The following is a 23,807-nucleotide window of genomic DNA, read 5'->3' on the forward strand; positions in this document are numbered from 1 at the left end:
ACTAAGTCTGTTCAGTCACTAAGGGTACAGTTATAAATCAACACCCAAGAAAGTAGGCTTTGATAGGATAATTAGCATGGCCAGCACAACAATGTACATGATTTGGTGATTGTTATACTGTATGTCACTGTGCAATTAAACTGCCTTCAGAGAAGATTTACGGTCTTTTTTCTTCTTTATGTAATTTGATTAGCTGTGTGCAACGAAAACACAGTTAAAGTATGGTCGTATGATTTATGAACAGTAAAATTATAGTAAGCTGCACTGGATTTTTTTTAATAATACATAATTCTATGAAAGTAAAGTCATAAATCTTGAGAACCGTGCATAAAATTTTGTATTATATTCTACAACTGAAGTGATTTGCACAAAAGTGAATTATTATTTACGATATCCGCTTTAAACACTCATTGTAAAATGACGGTTTGCCCAATCTGCAGCACACGTTACAGTTGAAATTCTTTATATAATGGAATTTCCTACACTGATCTTTAAGTTGTTTCTTCAGACTTGTGATTAATCTGTTAACAAAATTTGAATATTTCACTAAACATTGGATATTTTGCACAATTGTTTATTACTCCGATACCCATTCACGTCCCCAATCTGAAACAACAGACCAGCGAGCTCGTGACAACGTGTTGAAATATGTGGACACTGTTGAAAACTATGACATGATTCATGTTTTACAATGTTTAAATGGATATAAATAGTACAATTAGTATTTTTGTAATAACTGTTGTGTGTTTTTTTTTATTGCAAAGCCACATCGGGCTCAGGCTATCTGCTGTGTCCACCGAGAGGAATCGAACCGCTGACTTTAGCGTTGTAAATCCAAAGACTTACCGCTGTCACAGCGGGGGAAAATAACTGTTGTGAATACGGCACTTGTACGGATGTTTACGAATAGCTCGAAAGCTAACCAAAGTCGCATTATAAGACGTGAACAGTCATATGGAACTCAAACTCATGAAATCGTATGTATATTATTATTTAGTCCTTCGATGCATTTCATCTGGTCATACGTCGCTTGATGCCCTCAAGTAGCTCAGCGGTATGTTTGCAGACTTACAATGCTAAAAATTGGGTTTCGATACCCGTGGTGAGCAGAGCACAGATAGCCCATTGTGTAGCTTTGTGCTTAATTCAAAAACAACAACAACGTCGCTTGATTTATTTGCAATGACGTATATTCAGTCACGGAGAAATAAAAATAGTTATGGAAATTATTGTTGTCAAAAGTAGAATGACTTGCTATAAGATTTACGTTAATGGAGATATTTTACAATACTAATTTAATCAGATATATATACCCTCAAAATAATCTTGCGTATAGCTTCTATTGAAACATGGAATCCTACCAAACTTCTTCGCATATGAATATCTTTAAGCAATCAAAACTTTAATTTTTACAAGTTTGTAAAATCTGAATAAAAAACACTACTACCGATGGGCATAGTATCATTGATTGTACTTTTATGGGTTTTATAGCTAAGTGACACTTTATTATTGGTTTATTGTTAACCAGAGTGTAAACTATCAACACTTATCTATACTGTAGTGTGGTTTATTGTTAGCCACAGTGTAAACTATCAACACTTATCTATACTGTAGTGTGGTTTATTGTTAGCCACAGTGTAAACTATCAACACTTATCTATACTGTAGTGCGGTTTATTGTTAATCACAGTGTAAACTATCAACACTTATCTATACTGTAGTGTGGTTTATTGTTAATCACAGTGTAAACTATCAACATTTATCTATACTGTAGTGTGGTTTATTGTTAACCACAGTGTAAACTATCAACACTTATCTATACTGTAGTGTGGTTTATTGTTAACCACAGTGTAAACTATCAACATTTATCTATACTGTAGTGTGGTTTATTGTTAACCACAGTGTAAACTATCAACACTTATCTATACTGTAGTGTGGTTTATTGTTAGCCACAGTGTAAACTATCAACACTTATCTATCCTGTAGTGTGGTTTATTGTTAGCCACAGTGTAAACTATCAACACTTATCTATACTGTAGTGTGGTTTATTGTTAGCCACAGTGTAAACTATCAACACTTATCTATACTGTAGTGTGGTTTATTGTTAGCCACAGTGTAAACTATCAACACTTATCTATCCTGTAGTGTGGTTTATTGTTAGCCACAGTGTAAACTATCAACACTTATCTATACTGTAGTGTGGTTTATTGTTAATCACAGTGTAAACTATCAACACTTATCTATACTGTAGTGTGGTTTATTGTTACCAGAGTGTAAACTATCAACATTTATCTATACTGTAGTGTGGTTTATTGTTAACCACAGTGTAAACTATCAACACTTATCTATACTGTAGTGTGGTTTATTGTTAACCACAGTGTAAACTATCAACACTTATCTATACTGTAGTGTGGTTTATTGTTAGCCACAGTGTAAACTATCAACATTTATCTATACTGTAGTGTGGTTTATTGTTAGCCACAGTGTAAACTATCAACATTTATCTATACTGTAGTGTGGTTTATTGTTAGCCACAGTGTAAACTATCAACACTTATCTATACTGTAGTGTGGTTTATTGTTAACCACAGTGTAATCTATCAACACTTATCTATACTGTAGTGTGGTTTATTGTTAGCCACAGTGTAAACTATCAACATTTATCTATACTGTAGTGTGGTTTATTGTTAGCCACAGTGTAAACTATCAACACTTATCTATACTGTAGTGTGGTTTATTGTTACCAGAGTGTAAACTATCAACATTTATCTATACTGTAGTGTGGTTTATTGTTAATCACAGTGTAAACTATCAACACTTATCTATACTGTAGTGTGGTTTATTGTTAACCACAGTGTAATCTATCAACACTTATCTATACTGTAGTGTGGTTTATTGTTAGCCACAGTGTAAACTATCAACATTTATCTATACTGTAGTGTGGTTTATTGTTAGCCACAGTGTAAACTATCAACACTTATCTATACTGTAGTGTGGTTTATTGTTAGCCACAGTGTAAACTATCAACACTTATCTATCCTGTAGTGTGGTTTATTGTTAGCCACAGTGTAAACTATCAACACTTATCTATACTGTAGTGTGGTTTATTATTAACCACAGTGTAAATTATCAACATTTATCTATACTGTAGTGTGGTTTATTATTAACCACAGTGTAAATTATCAACATTTATCTATGCTCTAGTGCAGATGCTTTCGTCGATAAAAACAATGACATTTTTGCAGTAATTTCACATGGAAAATCAAATCTGTGAAACATAAAGATTTTTGTTTAACTTAAAAAAAACAGTAATATATGAGACAAAAATGAACATTCTTAAAGCACATTTAATACGCACTATGAAACTCATAAATTAAACACATATTTCTGATTTTCTAAATTAACGTCGTGATCTTTATAACGAGTGACTATAGAATTTTTTTGTTCTAAAGAAAATACCTCAACTGAAAACAAAGAGCACACTCAATCGTTTACCATCATTATCATCGGCGAACAAAATCTTTTTTTCTTTCTTGCAGCCTTAAAGCAACATAATCATAGAAAACGAGCAGAAAGTTTCTGTTTAACACGTGAAGGATACATACACTACAAGCTTTGAATGATGAAATTTCGAGTTAACAAGACTAGAAAGTGCATTAATACAGTGCTAAGGGGAATGTACATACACGTCTGAAAATTGTCAGTAAATCTGTGTGTTGCTCTCACCCTTCGCAGGTTGCTATTATGTTGATAACAGAACAAAGATCACGGGCTGACAGAATCAAATATACGAAAAACACACCACCACTATCCACTAACGGTTGACGGTTGATTCATGAAAAAATATTATTAAAGATATTGAACAAGAATTTGTATTGTCTAAAAGCTGAATTTTTAAATGAAAATTTTAAAAAGTCAGTAATTTCTCGATAACAGATGGTGTTTTGGAATGTAAAATGCTGATTTTATCCGTTCCTAAAAACAAAAGACACACACACACACACAGGCATATATAATCAGATGTAGATGTCGATTGTCACAGCTTAGCTTCTGTCGGAAAAACTTCGTTTCTATCTACACGAATATTATTTCGGGTCGCTATGAATTTTTAATATAAAAATTTCAGGGACACAAAGAGTTCATCTAAAGAGAAATAACTAAGAGTTATATGATTATTAATTCAAATTATTAACCACATAAATTATTTAAACTGTATCCTCATTAACACGAACAATTTATTTATATTCACAAATAAAGGAAAATGCTGAACCCATATGTGTCACCAATCCTCATCTGACCTGTTTTCCGGTATCGCGCAAACAAACGAGATTTTCGTTATCCAAACCAAACACAACACCATGTCCAAATAATGTTCCCACGCTCAATAATCAGCGCCCCCTTCGGGCAAATACTCGTCGAGGGACGGGAGGAAATTCCTATTCTGTCTCAGTTTGCAAAGCTCTCCGACTGAGTGTAGTTAGGCTTCAAAAGAAAAAATTCTAATTTATCTCTATTTGAATACTATTTATGGGCAGTCATGAATTTTACACAAAAGTAAAGAAGACAAAATTTATAGAGACGCGAAGAAGCCGTTTTAAATTAAATAACTGAGGAACATTTAACATATAAGTGGTATAATAAACAAATAAACTATATATGCAAAAACGGCTCGTTTGGGTTGAGAAAATATTTTACATAGAAGAGCGAAGAACGTTTCGACTTTCTTCGGTCATCGTCAGGTTCACAAAGAAAGAGGTAACTGACCGGAAGCTAACCACATGTTTGGAAGGGGTTGTGTAACTGAGTGTCGGAATGTAGAGGGTGATGTTAGATGTTTGAATATATAATTTTATTTATTTTATTATATTAATATAGGTATAAAGGTGTTCCTTTATATTGGTTTATTTTGGGTTTGAGTTGGTGTATAAGTAAGGCTTCTTTAATTTTACGTTTGTTTATGTTTGTTTCTTTATTTAGTATTTGAGTGTTTTCTATGGTTATGTTGTGTTTATTTGACTTGCAGTGTTCGAAAACGTGTGAAGATGACTTTTTATGTTCCTTGAATCTGGTTTCCATTTTTCTATTTGTTTCTCCAATATAGAAGTCGTGGCAGTTATTACATTGTACTTTATAAATAATGTTGGTGTGGTGTTTGTCAGTGTAGGTTTTACATCGCATAGACCTCGGTTTTGTGCCTGGTTTTTGAATAAATTTGGTATTAACTGGAATGCCATATTTTGTTACTAGTTTTTGCCAAATGTTGGTTATTTGTCTGCTGATGTCAGGAATATATGGTATGCAGCAGTATATGGTTTCGTGATTTTTTGATTCATGAGATATATTTACTTTTGTTGGTTGATTTCGCTTTCTGTCTAGGTGTGTGCGTATAATGTTTTCTACGGTTTGTGGAGAAAACTTATTGATGTTGATGAAGTATTGTTTTATTTTGTCTAATTCATCGTTAATTTTATCTGGTGAGCATAGTTTTATGGCTGTGTTTATTTGGTTTCTTAGTATGTTGAGTTTTTGTTTTGTTTCATGTGCTGAGTCCCAAGGAATGTATAGTCCAGTATGGGTGATTTTTCGGTGGACTTCTGTTTTGAATTGTGTGTTGGTTCTTGTAATTTTGAGGTTAAGAAAAGATATTTGATTACTTTCTTCCAGTTCACATGTGAAGTTAATGTTGGGATGTATAGAGTTAATGTGATTGAAAAAATTAAGTATGTGTTCTGTAGATTTGAATCCCGCAACCGTGACATCTACATATCTGTACCAGTATAGTGGTGGATATAATGCTGTGTTAATTGCTTGTGTTTCAACTTGTGTCATAAAAATATTGGCTAAAACTGGTGATACTGGGTTGCCCATGCTTAGGCCATTTGTTTGTATAGAGTTGTGGTTGTTGAACATGAAGTTTGTCTTCATGGTGGTGAATTCTATGAGGGTTGCTAATTGGTTGCTGGGAATGTCTATAGATGGGTTAAGGTCTCAGATATAGAGTTCTAAGGCTATCTTGCAGGCTTCTATTACCGAGGGTTAATAGGGACTTTCTACAATGGTATACGCGCTGCTTTTCATTGCTGATATTTAAAACCTCGAAAAACACAGAGAAAAATAAAACAATAAGATATGAAAGGACTGTGGAAAAATAGAAAGCTTATTTGGCTTTCAATATGGGTCCATTTGAAGCATGTTTATTCCACTGTAAGCAACAATGTATTAAATAAATCGTTGTTACTTTATCATTTTGTCTGCTGGGAAATTTTTGTCCTAAATGTGTTTTCTTTTATTATATAAGTTTTTCCCACAATTCTCGAGGAATGTGATAGGTATGATAGTTTTTAACAAAACTCTCTGAATACGAAGACTAAGAAGAAAACAATAAACAGTCAATATGATAAGGTAATTAGTTTGTATGATACTGTAATTAGTCAATTAATGTAATACGTCCGCTTCTCACCTGTTGGTAGAAAGCGATTTTATTATTCTTAGACGACGCATTTTATTTGTCGCTGAAATAAGTGAGGATCATATTGTTTTGTAACTTTTCTGTTTGCACAATACAACAGCCTACTGTTGCTCTCACACAAAGTTTTAAGAGTTAAAATAAAAGTGATATACATTCAGAACGTTATTTGTTGATACCAGATTGTGTTTTCTCAGAGCCTTTATCTGGAGTTAAGTGGTAAGTTTAAGAAATTAAATGTCCTGGGATGGTCTCATGCTCATAAGAGCTATCGACTCACAATTTGCAGCCTTAAAGCTGTGAGGGAGTTATGCGGCTGCCAATTCCACTATTTGTTTGTTGCCCAAGAGTAGGCGGTAAGTGATCTTGACGATCTGCCTTTCCTTCCATTCCATCACTTCAAAATTAAGGACGGCCATCGTAGGTTTCAAACAACTTTGCACCATGTTCAAAGAAAGAAAGATAAAATTAAATATATTTATAACATGGTTAGCAATGTTGATATATTTCATGGTCTTAAAGAGAGTAGGTCCAAAAACACGTGCACTGATATTTGTGACGTATTCAGTCATTTTTATCAAATCCCATCAGAAAACTCGAACATTTCTGTTTCCCAACCGTTAGGTGTACGCATGGTTAACAACTACGTACTCACTATTGTAATAATACATATAGCTATAAGACAGTTTCTCAATACCCGGGGGTAACACAATGCCCGAGGGAAAATGGGACAACAATTGACGTAGTTGGCATATCACCCAACTTACAAACCCTCCTTCCAGCTCTTTTTTTTAACTCTCAAAGGCCTGTCAACTTCTTAGTAAAGTAATAATACTTCTATGTGAACGAAGGAAGAAGAAACACTTAATTGAATATACGTGCTGAGCTCACCCAGATATATGTTATTGGTCAGAAGAAAACATTACTAAATTTAGGTTTGTGACTTCCCATCAGAGGAGCTATATTGCTACTCAACGTTCGTAGTCCACGCGAGTTTTTGATTCAAGTTTAATTATGAGCATAGATAAAATAAGTTATCGATTTCTTTTCATAATGAGTAGAATCATTATGACACAAAAGCAGCCGCTGATAACAAAATGTGTGCATTGAAATTAATTTTTATGAAATGAATGGACTCGTAAAATAACACGTAACCAAGGTTTGTCGTAATAGGTGGCTAACTTACATGGTGTAGATTTAAGAATGGAAATAAGAAATAAAATCCAGCTACTATGTTTCTGGCTTAAACAGTTCAGAACATAATGCAAATCGAACATTAAAAGGCATAAAAATGTTCCTTAATAGTAAACTTTTAAATGTGTGATTTTGTATGCTTAACTCGATATCCATGTCTAAACGAAATAATTGACATGTGGTTCAAGTATGATTAAATATTCTGGCTGAATAATGACTGAGTTTAATTACTTAAAAGTAATAACAAAAACATTATTATCAACTGGAAATAAAACAACAACATTATCGTAGAGATACGATATATCACATGAAAGTTACGATATTTACACTAATACTATTTTATCGTTATAAGCCACAAAATATATTTTGTTATTTTACAACATTTATTTTAGTTATTTTTAGATTTGAAAATGTTATATTGTGATATTTTCTTCTTAACGAAACATCTTCGACCTTCTGTCAATTAACTTGGTCAAACAGTTTTATTCTATAAACTTCTTAAATTATATTATTCTCTACAGCTATTTTTATATACTGATGTGCAAGATAACACTTTTATTAGCGTAGTATACAAAAAAATCTGATTTTTAGTCAGACTTATTTATTCTCGTATCGATTCTTCTGTCATCACTGGGAGAGTTCATCACTGACTAGTGAATAAAACGTGAATATATAAAATAAAACCATTTACTTAGAACAGTCCAATGTGAAATTATCATGTAATAAACTTGTAAGAATGTAGAGATTAGGGGACGGTTGTGTTGATGTGTTGTTGAAAGGAAAGTGTTAATAATATAAATAGATTAGGGGACGGTTGTGTTGATGTGTTGTTTGTGTTGATGTGTTGTTGAAAGGAAAGTGTTAATAATATAAATAGATTAGGGGACGGTTGTGTTGATGAAAGGAAAGTGTTAATAATATAAATAGATTAGGGGACGGTTGTGTTGATGTGTTGTTGAAAGGAAAGTGTTAATAATATAAATAGATTAGGGGACGGTTGTGTTGATGTGTTGTTGAAAGGAAAGTGTTAATAATATAAATAGATTAGGTGACGGTTGTGTTGATGTGTTGTTGAAAGGAAAGTGTTAATAATATAAATAGATTAGGGGACGGTTGTGTTGATGTGTTGTTGAAAGGAAAGTGTTAATAATATAAATAGATTAGGGGACGGTTGTGTTGATGTGTTGTTGAGACCAAGAAAGGAAAGTGTTAATAATATAAAGTACAGCCTTGTTATCGAAATAATTATCCTGTAGTGTATTATATACATACATACAAAGGTCAAATATATATAATAAAACTGAGAACAAAGGGGAATAAATTTACATTATTTTCTTCAGATTTTCTTCGTATTTTAAAGGTGGTGGTGATTAATGTCCTTGTTGACCTTCTCTGCTGAGGCCAGGAAGTCATTGAGGAACTAAAACCTCGAAGCATCTGTCGGTGCACGATATACAAGCTCAATGTCGCTTTGTAAAAGAGAATATGGCTCTTATTTTCACGTACTCTTCCATCACCCTTTGCCGCCACCTTTAAGTGTCGTATTTTAAAGTGTTTTACACTTCACATTCACTGCAGCTGGTTTGGATCAGGTTATATATACGCCTAGAGTGTTGCTAATATGTTGCTGGCGTGGCTTTGAATCGGTTTTATCAGTAAAAGTTTAAGAAGGCGTTAAAAGATCAGAATCAGTTATATATTTCCAGCATATGATCGTAGAGCAAAGAAAGTATGAAATCTTTTGATTACATTATGTAACACAAATTTTGTTCCTGGATAGTATGTGTTATTTCTTAATTGATTATGTTGTAAAAGTACAGAAAATGGTCATTATTCTCTTCAAACTTTGCTTTTGTGACCTGAATAATGAAATTTAGAAATTAACTTATTTTCTATGTAAAAAAGGCAAATTTGCACATTTTTATTTACATAAGGTCTGAATAAAACAACATATGAATCAAGATTTACATGTATTTATACTGAAGCTATACAAAAATGTTTAGAAGTGACTAGTTTTCCGAGATTTCCAACTGTAATATAAATCACTTTTACCTATCAACCCCGAACTATAATCTCCCATCATGCTTTCGTTATACGCTCCCAAATCACAAATGTAAAGTTTGAAGATAAAAATAGGCCTTTTTCATTTGCTTTATGCATAAGCAATTGGGAAATAACATTTTCTGCCCAGGAACAAGAAAAAGTAAACATTTTGTTACGTAGTATTATTAATTTTTTATAACAACACTCATTGAATATATCTGTGATTTTCTGTTTTACTCAGAAGTTAATATAATTAATTTAATAAACCACCAAAAAAAAACTAGTCCAACATAATCAAAGGAGCCCAACATGTGAATTGTAATTTTAATAAATAATTGTCTACCTTATCGACTAGTGTTTAAAACAAAAATTATTTAACAGTTTAAATAAGTTAATTGTTTGTTTATTCATATATGTGTATTCTCTTTTGCCTCAACAAATGTTCATATATATCCACTTTGGAGTGTTTTCACAGTCACAGTACGCAGATAGCCTACTTGCTTTGTGTCAGTAGTCATAATCACAGTTAAGATATAAAACCACCTGATGTATTCTTATAGTCAGAAAAAACGTTAAAGAGCAACACTTTCTGGGGCACGGTAAGTCTACAGACTTAAACGCTTAGATCAAAAAGAAAGTTCATTTTATAGCTTTGCGTTAAAAAAAATACAATAATCATATGAAAACTGAGGCTCTATCTCTTCTACCTTCCACAGGAGAAACAAAGCGTGTGATTATTACCAAAGCCACATGAAAACAAGTCAAAATCTTATTACATTTCATAAGGTCTTTGTTTCTTCATCGTTGTGGGTATTTGAAAACCCGTTAAGATTGTAGATACTTACTGTGCACATACTTTATGTTATATGGTTTGGTTAAAAATGTACTATAACGTTATTCCAAATAAACTATATAGCCCTTAATAACTACATCTGACGAACAGGGAAAGCAAACTATAGCTTTGTACGCAGCTGGCCACTTGGTGTGGTGTGTGTGTTTCTTATAGCAAGGACACATCTGGCAATCTGCTGTATCCACCGAGTGGAATCGAACCCCTCATTTTAGCGTTGCAAATCCTTAGACTTACCGCTGTCCCAGCAGGGTACTTTGAATTCCGCGCAAAGCTACACGAGGGCTATTTACACCAGTCGTCCTTAATTAAGCAGCGTTAAGACCAGAGGGAAAGTATTTAATCATCGCCACCCACCGCCAGTTCTTGGGCTACCCTTTTACCATAGAATAGTGAGATTAACCGTCAGGTGTTTTTAATTAACAAGAAAAATATTTTATTTATGGAGAATAAAATACAATAAATAAATTAAAAACACAATCAATATATGTATGTTTTCGTATAGACGATGAATGAGTGCGCACTTTTTTGATGTAATCTTGAATCAAACTATGTGTTATTTTAGTTTTACGTTTCCTCTTTTATTAATGTTACGTTATCATGTATCAATTTATGCTTGAGATCAAGAGGTACTTTTACAAAGCTCATAATTTCACCGCTCCATGACCCTAGATTGAAATAAACAATCTCACAAATCATATCCATACACAAAAGGATCTCTATATAGATAAGGCTTTCTTTATTGAATAATTCATCAGAGTTACTGTCTTGACCCTAAAAGCAACAGCGGATTTTATAAATAGGGACACGCAGAGTTTCTGAAGCTTTTCTCCCACATGTCGGGTCGTTAACTTCACAGGGTCAACTTAGTGGTCATAAGAACCAACAGACCAGTAAATGACAAAATTCCTGAGAGTGACATCCAACACAAAGAGACAAACCCTGGGATTTTCTAGAAAGTGAAAGATGGACATGTCTGTTTTAATTAGAACCAGACACAGAATGCTGTAACAGCAGGAAATAATAATATGAATTTGAATACATATATATAAAGTTACGTCCAAATTTTGCGAAAGTATAATTAAAATATAAATATATCACAATCATATTAACTAATTATGAATTCGAACACATATAAATCTACCATTTTGATTAACTTAAACTAAACTACATGTTCGCGAACCCTTTGTTATTTCAAGCATTATCCGAGCCTAATTTATACACTTATGTCTTGATAATTACTTATACTTACGATCATGAAACCTTAGCATAACAGATATAAGCCAGAATGAAGTAAAAAAACAAAATCAAGGTTTACATGTAATGTGAAGAACAATCAGAATAAATTTACAGAAGAGAGTCAAATATGCCAAATATATTTTAGTTATAAACATTTCTGCCTATTAGTAGTATCAAACACAAATATCTCTTCCGATGGATACATCAATCATGGTCTTTAAAGCTCCTGTTTCGTCTATCATAAGTTTTAATCCCTTGAACTGAGGGTTATAGGTATATATATGCATAATGTGTGTGTATTAGAAGGGTAAGAGAGCTTCCGGTATCATGACAAGTTTGCTAGCTATTCATCAACTGCTATAATCTGTGTGTTTCACAATAAACTCTCTTCTATGTTATCATATTTTTATGTTCCGAATGCCTCGACTCACTTCTAATGGCAACGTTATCAAGAGTAGCAACATAACGTTTTTCTTCTATTATTACTTGTAAAACACCCGAAGAAACTAAAAATATTCCAGAAACGTATCCATGTCTTTTAAAAGTACAAGCATTTATTGAAGAGCAAATAAATTGATATCATAAATGATTTTTTTCTAACTACATAACATATTTTCAGGCTATAAGGGAAATGTGGTAAAAAAAGATAAAAACAAAACCTAAGAACAAATCGTTTGTATGACTTTTAGTCAAATAATAATACCACAATAAAATGATCTAGACAAGCACTACTAGAAGTATTGGTTGGGCTTAGGATAGAACAATTTATTTTTCTAACAGCAGGCTCGGCATGGCCAGGTGGGTTAAGGTGTTCGACTCGTAATTCGAGGGTCGCGGGTTCAAATCCCGGTCGCACTTAACATGATAGCCCTTTCAGTCGTGGGAGCTAAATAATGTGACAGCCAATTACATTATTCGTTGGTAAAAGAGTAGCTCAAGAGTTGGCGGTGGATGGTGATGACTAGCTAGCTGCCTTCCCTCTAGTCTTACACTGCTGAATTAGGGACGGCTAGCGCAGATAGCCCTCGAGTAGCTTTGCGCGAAATTCAAAATAACAAATAAATTTTCTAATAGCCTCAACCTCTGAAATCGTAACACGATTTGATAAGAAGCGTAGAAAGTCTTTTAGCGATTTTCTTTTCCCTATAGCAGAGCCACTTCGGGCTATCTGCTGTGTCTACAGAGATGAATCGAACTTCTACTTTTAGCGTTGTAAATATGTAGAGATACCGCTGTTCCAGCAACAACAATAAGAGACAACAAAGGAAACAACAATAAGTATTCCGAACAATCACTGAAAAAAAAAGATCTTAATGCTTAAAAGACAATTCGAAGACAACTTCTAGCCAGAACAAGGTATTAATAAGGCTTTGTTCTATTGCTTTACAAACATGCCATTAGAATGATATAATAAATAAGCTGCAGTAATTACTGCAGTTATACTTTAGTACTGATATATGTAAGTACAGAAGTTAGTGATAATAAAGATAACATAATAATTATATTGTTTGTTTGAATTTCGCACAAAGCTACTCGAGGGCTATCTGTGCTAGCCATCCCTAATTTAGCAGTGTAAAACTAGAGGGAAGGCAGCTAGTCATCACCACCCACCACCAACTCTTGGGCTACTCTTTTACCAACGAATAGAGTAATGGTATATTTAGATCTTGTACTTACCAACTATCGTAAAGAACGTTGTACTGATGCGTATATAATCTGGTTATTTAAAAACACTTGCCTGCGTATGTTATATTAAAAAGAGTTTGTTGAGCCACCACTTTGTTACGGTCCATATCACCACATTCATTTACGCCATATTTAACGATCAGAACAATGTCATGAACAAAGCTCTATATACCTCCATATTTGCCTTCCATGATCTTTCTAGCATACAATAAATACGGTTTCCCAGTGCTCGTGTCAACAATTCAATCATAAAGAAATTCATAGATGCTACATCCTTCGACTTAACAGTTACGTCTTCGTATGGAATTGCATGAATACTCGTTTCATTCTCCAACTGCGTGAGGTTAGCAGTATTTCAATGAACATGTCGGAGAAGTACTTGTATAGACATTTTGTATACCGTATTTTCATACAGATCCTTCTTCATTATGTTGCGTACTGTTGCCTGGAGCACAATGACGCTTTTGTCACTGATATCCGCGTTTGTGGGCTCTCATTTGTTACAACACTTCGGTGTTACAACTTTCATAGGTTACAACACTCGGGTGTTACAGCTCTCATATGTTACAACACTCGGGTGTTACAACTCTCATATGTTGCAACACTCGGATGTTACAACTCTCATATGTTACAACACTCGGGTGTTACAGCTCTCATATGTTACAACACTCGGGTGTTACAGCTCTCATATGTTACAACACTCGGGTGATACAGCTCTCATATGTTACAACACTTCGGTGTTACAACTTTCATAGGTTACAACACTCGGGTGTTACAGCTCTCATATGTTACAACACTCGGGTGTTACAACTCTCATATATTGCAACACTCGGATGTTACAACTCTCATATGTTACAACACTCGGGTGTTACAACTCTCATATGTTGCAACACTCGGATGTTACAACTCTCATATGTTCCAACACCCGGGTGTTACAACTCTCATATGTTACAACACTCGGGTGTTACAACTCTCATATGTTACAACACTCGGGTGTTACAACTTTCCATACTTTATTCATAATGATTTGGGTACGATTTGTTGCAAGTCTTTTTTTTCTGCATGGTACTAGAGTTACGTACGTTACCGGCTACTTTTTCAAATAACCGGAATTTTAATTTTAATTTAGAAGTTAATTAAATGTTAAAACGTATCAAATTTATGATATTTGTCAACAACATTGATATACACAATTTGCTTTCTTAACCCAAATAGTCACTTAATATACAAATAATAATACATTTTATAATAACAGCTATTACAAATAATGGCTCATACACAAGAGTTTTACAAACTTACAGACAATACCGGGTCTTATATCTAGTTTGGAACTTAATATTTTACCTACTATCCAGGTGCACGAGGCGCAAATTACTTTTATGTTGATACACAGATATACTTCACTTGATGGGAATAATAAATAGTTCTGTTTTTGCTTGGCCTTACGAGCTAACTTTTCCCGGGGAATATATTTAATGTCCTCTTAGAAATGATAATGTCCAAAGTAATTCTCTGAACTTAAAAGGTTCGTAATGTTCGGAATCTATAAACCTTCCTGGTCCAGTTCTGTTGTTTCCCGATTAATAGGCGTTAATTACAATTATATATTTCGAGATCTACAGAACACTGACCATAGCGAAGAACAACAATATTCTCCTGTCTCTCGCCCAGCTGCTTGCATACGAATTGCACGAGTTTCATAAAGTTTCAACAATGTTCCGTTAAACAAATATTGTTGATTCTTACTCTCAAAGATTTTTCACAAATTTAGAAAACAGGCGGGGCTTGAGCAGTACTCAGCCTAGATATACGTCACAGGCAAAAAAGAAAAGTATACTGAAACAGGCGTAGGTATCAAAATAATCGTATGACGGTAAGTCTGTTACAATTAACACCCAAAGGTGATTCATATTCATTTCATTTTCCAATGTACTATTATTACGTACAGGAGATTTAGTGTATTGAAACTTTTAAGTCCTAGAATTTAATTATTCTTAATAATATATATATAGATATCCTTGTTGACCTCTATTAGTGTTACTTCAATCAGTCGTTAGAGAATACACATTTTATATCTATCATGTGGAACAACATTCGGTAATTTGCTTAAAAGCAAACAAAAGACTTTAAATTATTTTAAAACTAACGAGTATATTCTCATTATTGTAAAACTCCAATATAAATCTGTATCCATGTGTATAAATCACCCGCGTACATAAAGCAGAGATAAATGAAGAACCGTTTAAGTTTTCACAGTAACAGATTTTCCTGAATATTAATGCATTTATTTCGAATTTGTTGATATTAAACACAAAGCTACACAATATACTATCTGTGCTGTGCCCATAACTGGTATCGACATTCGAGTTTTAGTGTTATAAACCTTCCATCTTCTATTTTAGATCTTGTAGTGTCAAAGACAGTCTGTATTTGTATATATTTTTAACAATTGTAATACTATGTGTTTTATTTACTGTTAGTACTGACACATAGTTTTGTGTATTAGCTATTTTTCGAAAATAAGCATAACATAGACACAGGATGCATAAGCCTGTGACAGAATTTGTGTTATCTTTAAAATAACTGTCCGTTAACACCTTTTCATTATCTTCAAGACAAATATCGATTGAGATTATGTCGTTATGACGACGAAATTACAAACAATTGCAGTACATTTTACTCTGATTCTCGCCTATGCTCAACAAACAGATCCCCTAGTTTTCCGCCTGTCTTCTACTTAATGTAATTTACTCTCTCTTTTTTTTCCCACGCTGTCAGACAGTTTCGATTTATCGTAAATGGTCAAAGGGTCAAAAACGGAATTTTCTTTTGGGCCTAATCCGTCTACGTTTTTCTTCCGAAGACAAGAGACCCACGCCTCCATTAAACCAGGGTTAGCTTATTCATTATTTTTAGAGTTATCATCATATTATTAATCTAAAATATCTTCCTGTTTGTCTTTTTCTCTTTTGCAAAGCGCTGAAAAATATTATTGTTCAGATTACTGTATTTCTTTCCACACTTCATGAATAAGACAAACAATACGTGATTTGATAACTGATACAATGTGACATCAAAACGTTATAGTTTTAGATGTCAACATGAATCTGAAATCTCAAGTATTGCAAATGCCTTCAATTTTGAGGCTGTTGTCTGAGAAAATATCAATTTGTGTCTGAAAGTATGCACTTCTTGTTACGTTTTCTCATGATTATTTCAATAGTGAATGAATATGCCTCACTATATATTTTTGACATACTTCAAAATAAACTATAATTCTTCATGTATTGTATGCTTTCATATTATGCGTGGAGAGGTGACGTTAAAACATTAGGTGTATCTAATATTAATTCATGAAACGGGTTTGCTAGAACCATTAATATTTTCTAAGACTGTTAAATAGTTTACTCTAATGTAAATAGAGAGGCAGTGAAGAAGAAAAACAGAACAGATTGAAATATATACACATAGGAGATTTACACATATATAAAATCAAACATATATAAACATGATCCACGCAGAATGCACGCGACGCATCGTTGGTTAACTATTATATTAAATGTAGTCATGTTGTGTATAAATATGTTTGTGAGCCTTAAACCGGAATGACAAGATAATTTAGTCTTATACATCTATCATCAGTGACAAAACTATTGTTCTGTACAGAATAAAGGTTAGTCGACGCAAGTGGGAGTTAAGACCACATGCGACGTAACGAATGAATTACAGGCTTGATCTCTACATTAAAAATAGAAAGAAAGAAAAGGGTTTTTATGTTATTTTCCTAAATATTAATTAAACACTGCAACCGTTTATTTCATTAAAGAAAAATGTTGAATTATGTTCTTTGTTTGTGTCCAGCAGATGGTTAATGGATGAAGCGATCGTTGCTTTCAAGAAATTGTTCACATATAACACTATGCAACAAAATTTTACTTTTTCTTGTTCCTGGACAAAAAGTGTTATTTCCCAATTGCGTATGCCTAAAGTACATGAAAAAGACCTATTTTTATCTTCAAACTTTGCATTTGTGACCTGGGAGCATATAACGAAAACATGATGGGAGACTATATTTGGGGGTTGATACGTGAAAGTGATTTACATTACAGTCGCAAATCTCGATAAACTACTTACTTCTAAACATTTTTGTATAATTTTAGCATAAATACATATAAATATTGATTCAGACCTTATGTAAATAAAAATATGCAAATTTGCTCGTTTTTACATAGAAAATAGGTTAATTTCTAAATTTCATTATCCAGGTCACAAAAGTAAAGTTTGAAGGGAATAATGGTCATTTTCTGTACTTTTACAATATAAGCAATTAAGAAATAATGCATACTATCCAGGAACAAAATTTGTGTTACATAGTGTAATTTAAGCAGACCAGTAGAATAAATTAATAAAACACATTAGTGTTATTACTATTGTACTTGGTGTATCTATTTATATCCGGTGATGTGTTCAAAGTGATTTCCCCTTCTGTAAGAATAAGTATTATTAAAGAAGTATCCAAAAAGGCTTAATAATATTACAATGCAAAGTTTACTAATACAAGGCACAATAAAGTAATGCTGATGTATGTATATATTTATCAACTTAAATATTGGTATCGCAACAAAAGAATGATTTATCTCAAGCTTTATCACATCATATCTCTATCCATACCTCCATTATTTGGACTTTTAAACAGATTATTAATTATCACATTCGGCACCAGATATATTTTTTCAAAGCGCGGTAATACAACCACTACTAAAAATTAACTGAATTCGCATACTAGAAAATTATTTCACGAAATGTATATTGTCGCTATGGCTGGGATCTGGAAAGCAACAATCTCCGAGGGTGCTTAAGATATTCGCTCGAAATCTACTTAGCCTTGTAACAAACAAATAGAATGGAGCACAGATGGTTTAATTACATTAAATCATGCACAGAAACAATATGAAAATGTGATTTTAAGCAAAGTTATTTTACAGGATTTTATGAAAACAGTTTCATGAAAATGTATCTCATGCCGACTGGTATAGGTATTAAGACTTTTACTGATAAAGCAGAGAACAACGTTTCGACCTTCTTTGGTCATCTTCAGGTTACCCAGTAAACGTGTTAATACCCAGTCCTGAGATACATTGTTACTTTAACTGGAATTTTCGTCATCACGAGTCTCATAACAATGTTTGTTTGTTTGTTTTTCTGACAGTGAATTAAACAAGCTGCATCAAAGTTTTCTTAGTACTCAAGATAATTAAAGTGAATAAGTGGTCAGCCAGAACGAACAAAACTCTATGTATTTGTATATATATATATATGATGATTATTTAATGGAAAATTTGTTATTATCACATTGTAAATCAATGTCAAAGTTAACGCGTGTCACTTCATTATTTTCGAGAGGAAAAGTTTTACCATACTTGGGGCCAAAGTCAGTTTAAAAAACTCCTGCTGCTGTGGTCGTTTAACTCGCTGTTACTCTATCTATTTCTTTAAGTCCATTCAAACTACCCGATCAGATTTGCCACACCATTCCTAATTAATTTATCTCTTAAAAACTTATTGACTAATAAACCAGGGTGAAGAGTATACATTGGATTGGATGCTTGGTCATGTGCTTAAGATCTCTTCCACCGCAGAAGATATAAGAAAAGAAATCATACAATCACGTCGCCAGACAACAACGAATACATCTAAATATTATGAATTATGGGCTTTCACCGGCCTTCTTTTATGCTTTCCTTTCATCAACGTCCAACCAAAGCTAAATCTGCGATCTAACGAAATGAAACTCACTCTCTCTTAGTTCTTTCATTGTAATTAAAAATCAGATACACGCACGTGGCGAAGGATGTTCGTCAACACCTCAGTTGGAAAAAGCCTCGATTCTTGTACCCTCTCTTCCTTCAAACTAAACTACCGTTAAGTTAAAATAGTATAAACTTAAGCGCTATCACAAACTGTGCTGCACTCTTTATTATGCACTTCCGGAATGAATAGTCCAAAGCGGAAGTTACATGTGTGTCTCTTTATTACGTCACTTGAGTTTTAACAAATGGATCTTAAATTACACTTTTAAAAAGGATTTCAATATATCGAAGTCAGCTGTGATGTAGAACGTACCTTCATCTCCTGCTAAGATACTAGTAACAAAGTAACAGTTTATAGCTGGCAAATGTTCACAATGTTAATTAAGTTTTGAAGTCCATTGTTCATAAATTAGTATACAAATGGCATGTAGAGTTAAATTATATAAAGCTTACCGTTTCTCTCAAAGCCTAGAAGATGTTGATTTCATGTTAGATGTAGGGGTCATTGAAGAGGGCATATTAACATAACGCTTAAAAATTCAGAAGGACCGGCATAGCCAAGTGGTAAGGCACTCGACTCGTAATCTGCGTCAAGAAACTTTTGCTGTCCAGAGAAATTGGCTGAAACAGCACAAGTTCTAAATCTGTGAAGGCCTTTCTATACTGAGGGAAAAATAAACAATGTCTCTAACATATTTAGATACTCGAAACTTGTGAATAGATTTCCTTGTTTATATTTATTTATAAAATATGTTAAAAGAAGTTGCATGGTGACACAATGAAACTTAAATTAATAGAAGAAAATGATAAGGCTCGGTGTGGCCAGGTGGTTAGGACACTCGCCTCGTGATCTGAGGGGCGCGAGTTCGAATCCCCATCGCAACAAAGATGTGCGCCCCTTTTAGCCGTGGGGGAGCTGTAATGTAAGGATCATTCCCACTTTCGTTGGTAAAAGAGTAGCCTAAGAGTTGGCGGTGGGTGGTAATGACTAGCTGCCTTCTCTCTAGTCTTACACTGCAACATTAGGGACGGTTAGCGTAAATAGCTCTCCTATAAGTTTGCGCGAAATTAAAAAACAAAAAATCAGAATTTAAAACAACTATGTGAGGTGCTTTAGTTCTTGTGAATACTGACTTACAAGCTTCACAAACATTTCCGAAATTTTAAAAACTCAAATAACATTTTAATCTGTGTATTTAGCATTTTGGGATAAAATTGAACCACTTTTCATGGTATCTTATCTCTTTTCGATTGAAATATTTCTCCTCTTATTTGTTATAACATTGATTGTTCATATCTTATTACCACTTGACAGTTCTTCAGGTCTTTCATCTCTCAACGATATTTTGTTGAATATACTCGGTAAAATGGATCCACAAACAAGTTAAATATGGACATTATAATATCTTTTCTCTTTATAATATATAAATTTAAATAAAATATAAACTGGTAAAACGAATATAAATTTTTATAAGTTTTATTCATACATTGCTTGAAAGAAATTGTCCTAAAGATACTTACTTTGTCTAAATGTTTCATCCATAATTTGGTTTTAAACAAATCGCATGTTATTATGCACGTTGACTAACCAATACCTTGCAAGAAAGCTGCTTACGTAAGTGTTCATTCATCAATTGCTAGCTGTAGTAGTCGAACTCTCAATCAATTGTAAACTTGCTAAAAACGAAACAGAACCCCAATTTGACGTTGTACTTATGTTTCACATCCGAAAGTGTGTGGTTCAATTGACCGTTGATAGGAGTTACTTATTAAACTTGAAATACCATTTAAATATATAGATATTTGAACTAATTATGTAATAAATTGAAAATTAATTAACGTATTTTCCTCTTTCTTCTTCCACTAATTCAGTCACGTAAACACACTTCACTCGTGATAGTATTATAGGAATCTTGGCACATTAATTCTTGGAATATACACGATTTTGTACGCACTACACACAAAAAACAACAATGGTTGTTTCCTTAAGAACGATTTATTATACATTTCTCATGTCTCAGGTTTCTGAAAACAAATCTGAATAACTTGTGATACGATAATGCAAAGAAAATGCAAAAGCAAAAAAAAAAAAAAGTCAAATTGATAAATAACTTCCTTATTGTACAGAAAACTGCAAGATAGTGACTTACCGAAATAACTAAACAATTAAATATATTATTTTTCTACATAAACAATGTATATTTCTGAGACAAACAAAATCTTTGGCGTACACCAAGTTTTATTGTAGAAAAATAAAACGAATCTAGTTTGATAAGTACCTAAACAATAATTGGTAAAATTAAATACAGGACAAACAAACTACTTACCCGCGACAGGGGATAACTTACTGACAACACACCAACGGGGTTTCCACTGCAACAAAACACAAAAACTTTTATTGGACCTTGGTATTTTAGCGTCCCATCAAAATGAATGAAAAGTTGAATGCTAACAAATTATCGGCGCAAAATATAGTTTTCCCAAATTACCTTTTTCCCATCTCGGTACTTGATAGATCCTTCAATTATTGTCTTTGGATCGGCCATGTTCTACTTCGACAAGATTCACAATTAACCACTCTAGAGAAAAACTGGCATGATTTACTTGATTGCAACGAGATACTGTCTTTCTTTATAAAGATAGGATCCAACGATAGCGTTCTCTCCACACAACTTGTGTAAGCACTCACTATAACCGCACTGAATCGTCTCTTCGCTTCTAAGAACGACGCTGTCAAAACAGTTTTTAGTTGCCTTCTGCTACTTCAACGCCACCTTGTGTTATGAGAATTCTCTAAACAGTTATATCGTTATGAATGTGTTAACTTTCTTATTCTAATTTTCTCATCATTTTTTTCAATATCAAAGACAATCGACTACTCGCTTTTGTTCACGTGGAAAATGCTATTACATCGTCCATATGTGACACAGAATCATATATCAGTAATACAGACAGACGTCTAACAACAATAATCAAACAAGATATATGACTATAAAACGTTGTATTACAGTCTTTATACGTGCTTAATTGCTCCTTATGAAAACGTTTCGCTTATGATAAAGGACGGGTATGTTGCTGGGCGCGTGAATGTTTCGTCACGAGGAACACACAAAACTGAGAAGCTATCTCTATTGGTCATTCTTAATCTTTAACTAAAAGGCTAGAGGGAATAAAAAAGAAGGCTGCTAATGAACAACTCTCGCTACCAGCTCTTATCTGACTAGGATTTGACACTTTTAATGCAACTACAGCCATAAAATATAAAATGTATTTTTCTTAGCAGCTGAACGCTAACTATTGACCCTCAAATCTGCACTCTGGTATGCACGTTACTAGAGCACGCTCAGCCAAACATGCCTAATTAAATTATGAATATTTAGTTCCTGAAGAATTTCAAATCAGTTGAGAGTACAACATCGTCACAGAAAATAAAAAACGTATATGTTGAGGATTCCACAACCTTTTCTAAGGACAAATATTTGTAAAACGGAATATCAAAAGCTACTTCCTCTAATATAGGGATAAACATCGACAAGAGAAAATTACCACGTCCATATGAACATAAGAAAACAGTATCGCAGGACTGGTGTTATTACGGTTAAACTTCAAAGTTCTAAGGTCCATACTTTTATTCGAAAGGTAACTGTTTCAAAAAAGTTTCGCGTATCCTCACTAGCAGTACTCAAAATTGTTCGCAAAAATGACGTTCTTGCAAAGAAACATGCGCAACGAGTGTGCACTACTAAGAGAGAGAGAGAATGCCGCAGAAAAACTGAATAAAAAACTACCTTAATGCTATAAAGTTAGTTTTAATAATGGATAAATTCCTTTGTTTGCTATTGCGTTCGGAGCTGCAGAATGGACTATCGGCGTTATCCCCACCGTGAGTATGAAAACCTCATTTTCGCCGTTATAAGCCCTCAGACTGACAGTTTAACCAGCCAGGGGGCACGCTAATTACATGAATGATATAAGAAACGATTTGTTGCGGGTCAGTAGCAGATAAGATTCCCCAAGCATAATGTAGTTTTATGATTGATAAAAGTTTCAAACATAATGAGAAATTTAAACTTTACAAAATACTTAGTAAAGCAAAGGTGAACTCTAGTTACTATCGGGGAAATACATTAACAGTAATTATGCAAGATGAACTTACTGCAATACGTGACGAGCACATATTTAGTAACACCTCTAAGTTTACAAAAGCATTTCTGCAAGTCATGAAAAATAAAACCCTGTTCATGTTTGTCACAACTAAGACCCCTAATACCAAGTCAACGTATTTCTGTGATTTTCGTTTGTTGAAACTTGATCTTAGAAACTGGCATCTAGACACTGTGAAGGTACTGTGGCAAGTTTGTGAAAACTGTATGATGTAAAATTGATCTTATTAAAATGGAAATTGTGGTGCTAGCAATAGTAATTATGGCCATCACGTGACCATGACTGATGAAAAGGGAAGCAGTTTCAAAAGCGGGTATTCGGTAATTTTAGTGTCTAATCAATAGATAATTAAACCAC

General features: G+C 33.5%; 1 pseudogene across 1 annotated transcript in view; it reads right to left on the reverse strand.

Moving 5' to 3' along the window:
* Nucleotides 1-21,989, reverse strand: part of LOC143233461 (uncharacterized) — a 170,723-nt pseudogene extending 148,734 nt beyond the window's left edge. The window contains exons 1-2 of the transcript XR_013018180.1: nt 21,776-21,989; nt 21,614-21,659 (exon numbers count right to left, since the gene is read on the reverse strand). The product of XR_013018180.1 is annotated as an uncharacterized LOC143233461 (transcript). The remainder of the gene's footprint in view (nt 1-21,613; nt 21,660-21,775) is intronic.
* Nucleotides 21,990-23,807: the final 1,818 nt, after the last annotated feature.

Source organism: Tachypleus tridentatus, chromosome 12, assembly GCF_004210375.1.
Source record: "Tachypleus tridentatus isolate NWPU-2018 chromosome 12, ASM421037v1, whole genome shotgun sequence".
Taxonomy (NCBI): domain Eukaryota; kingdom Metazoa; phylum Arthropoda; class Merostomata; order Xiphosura; family Limulidae; genus Tachypleus; species Tachypleus tridentatus.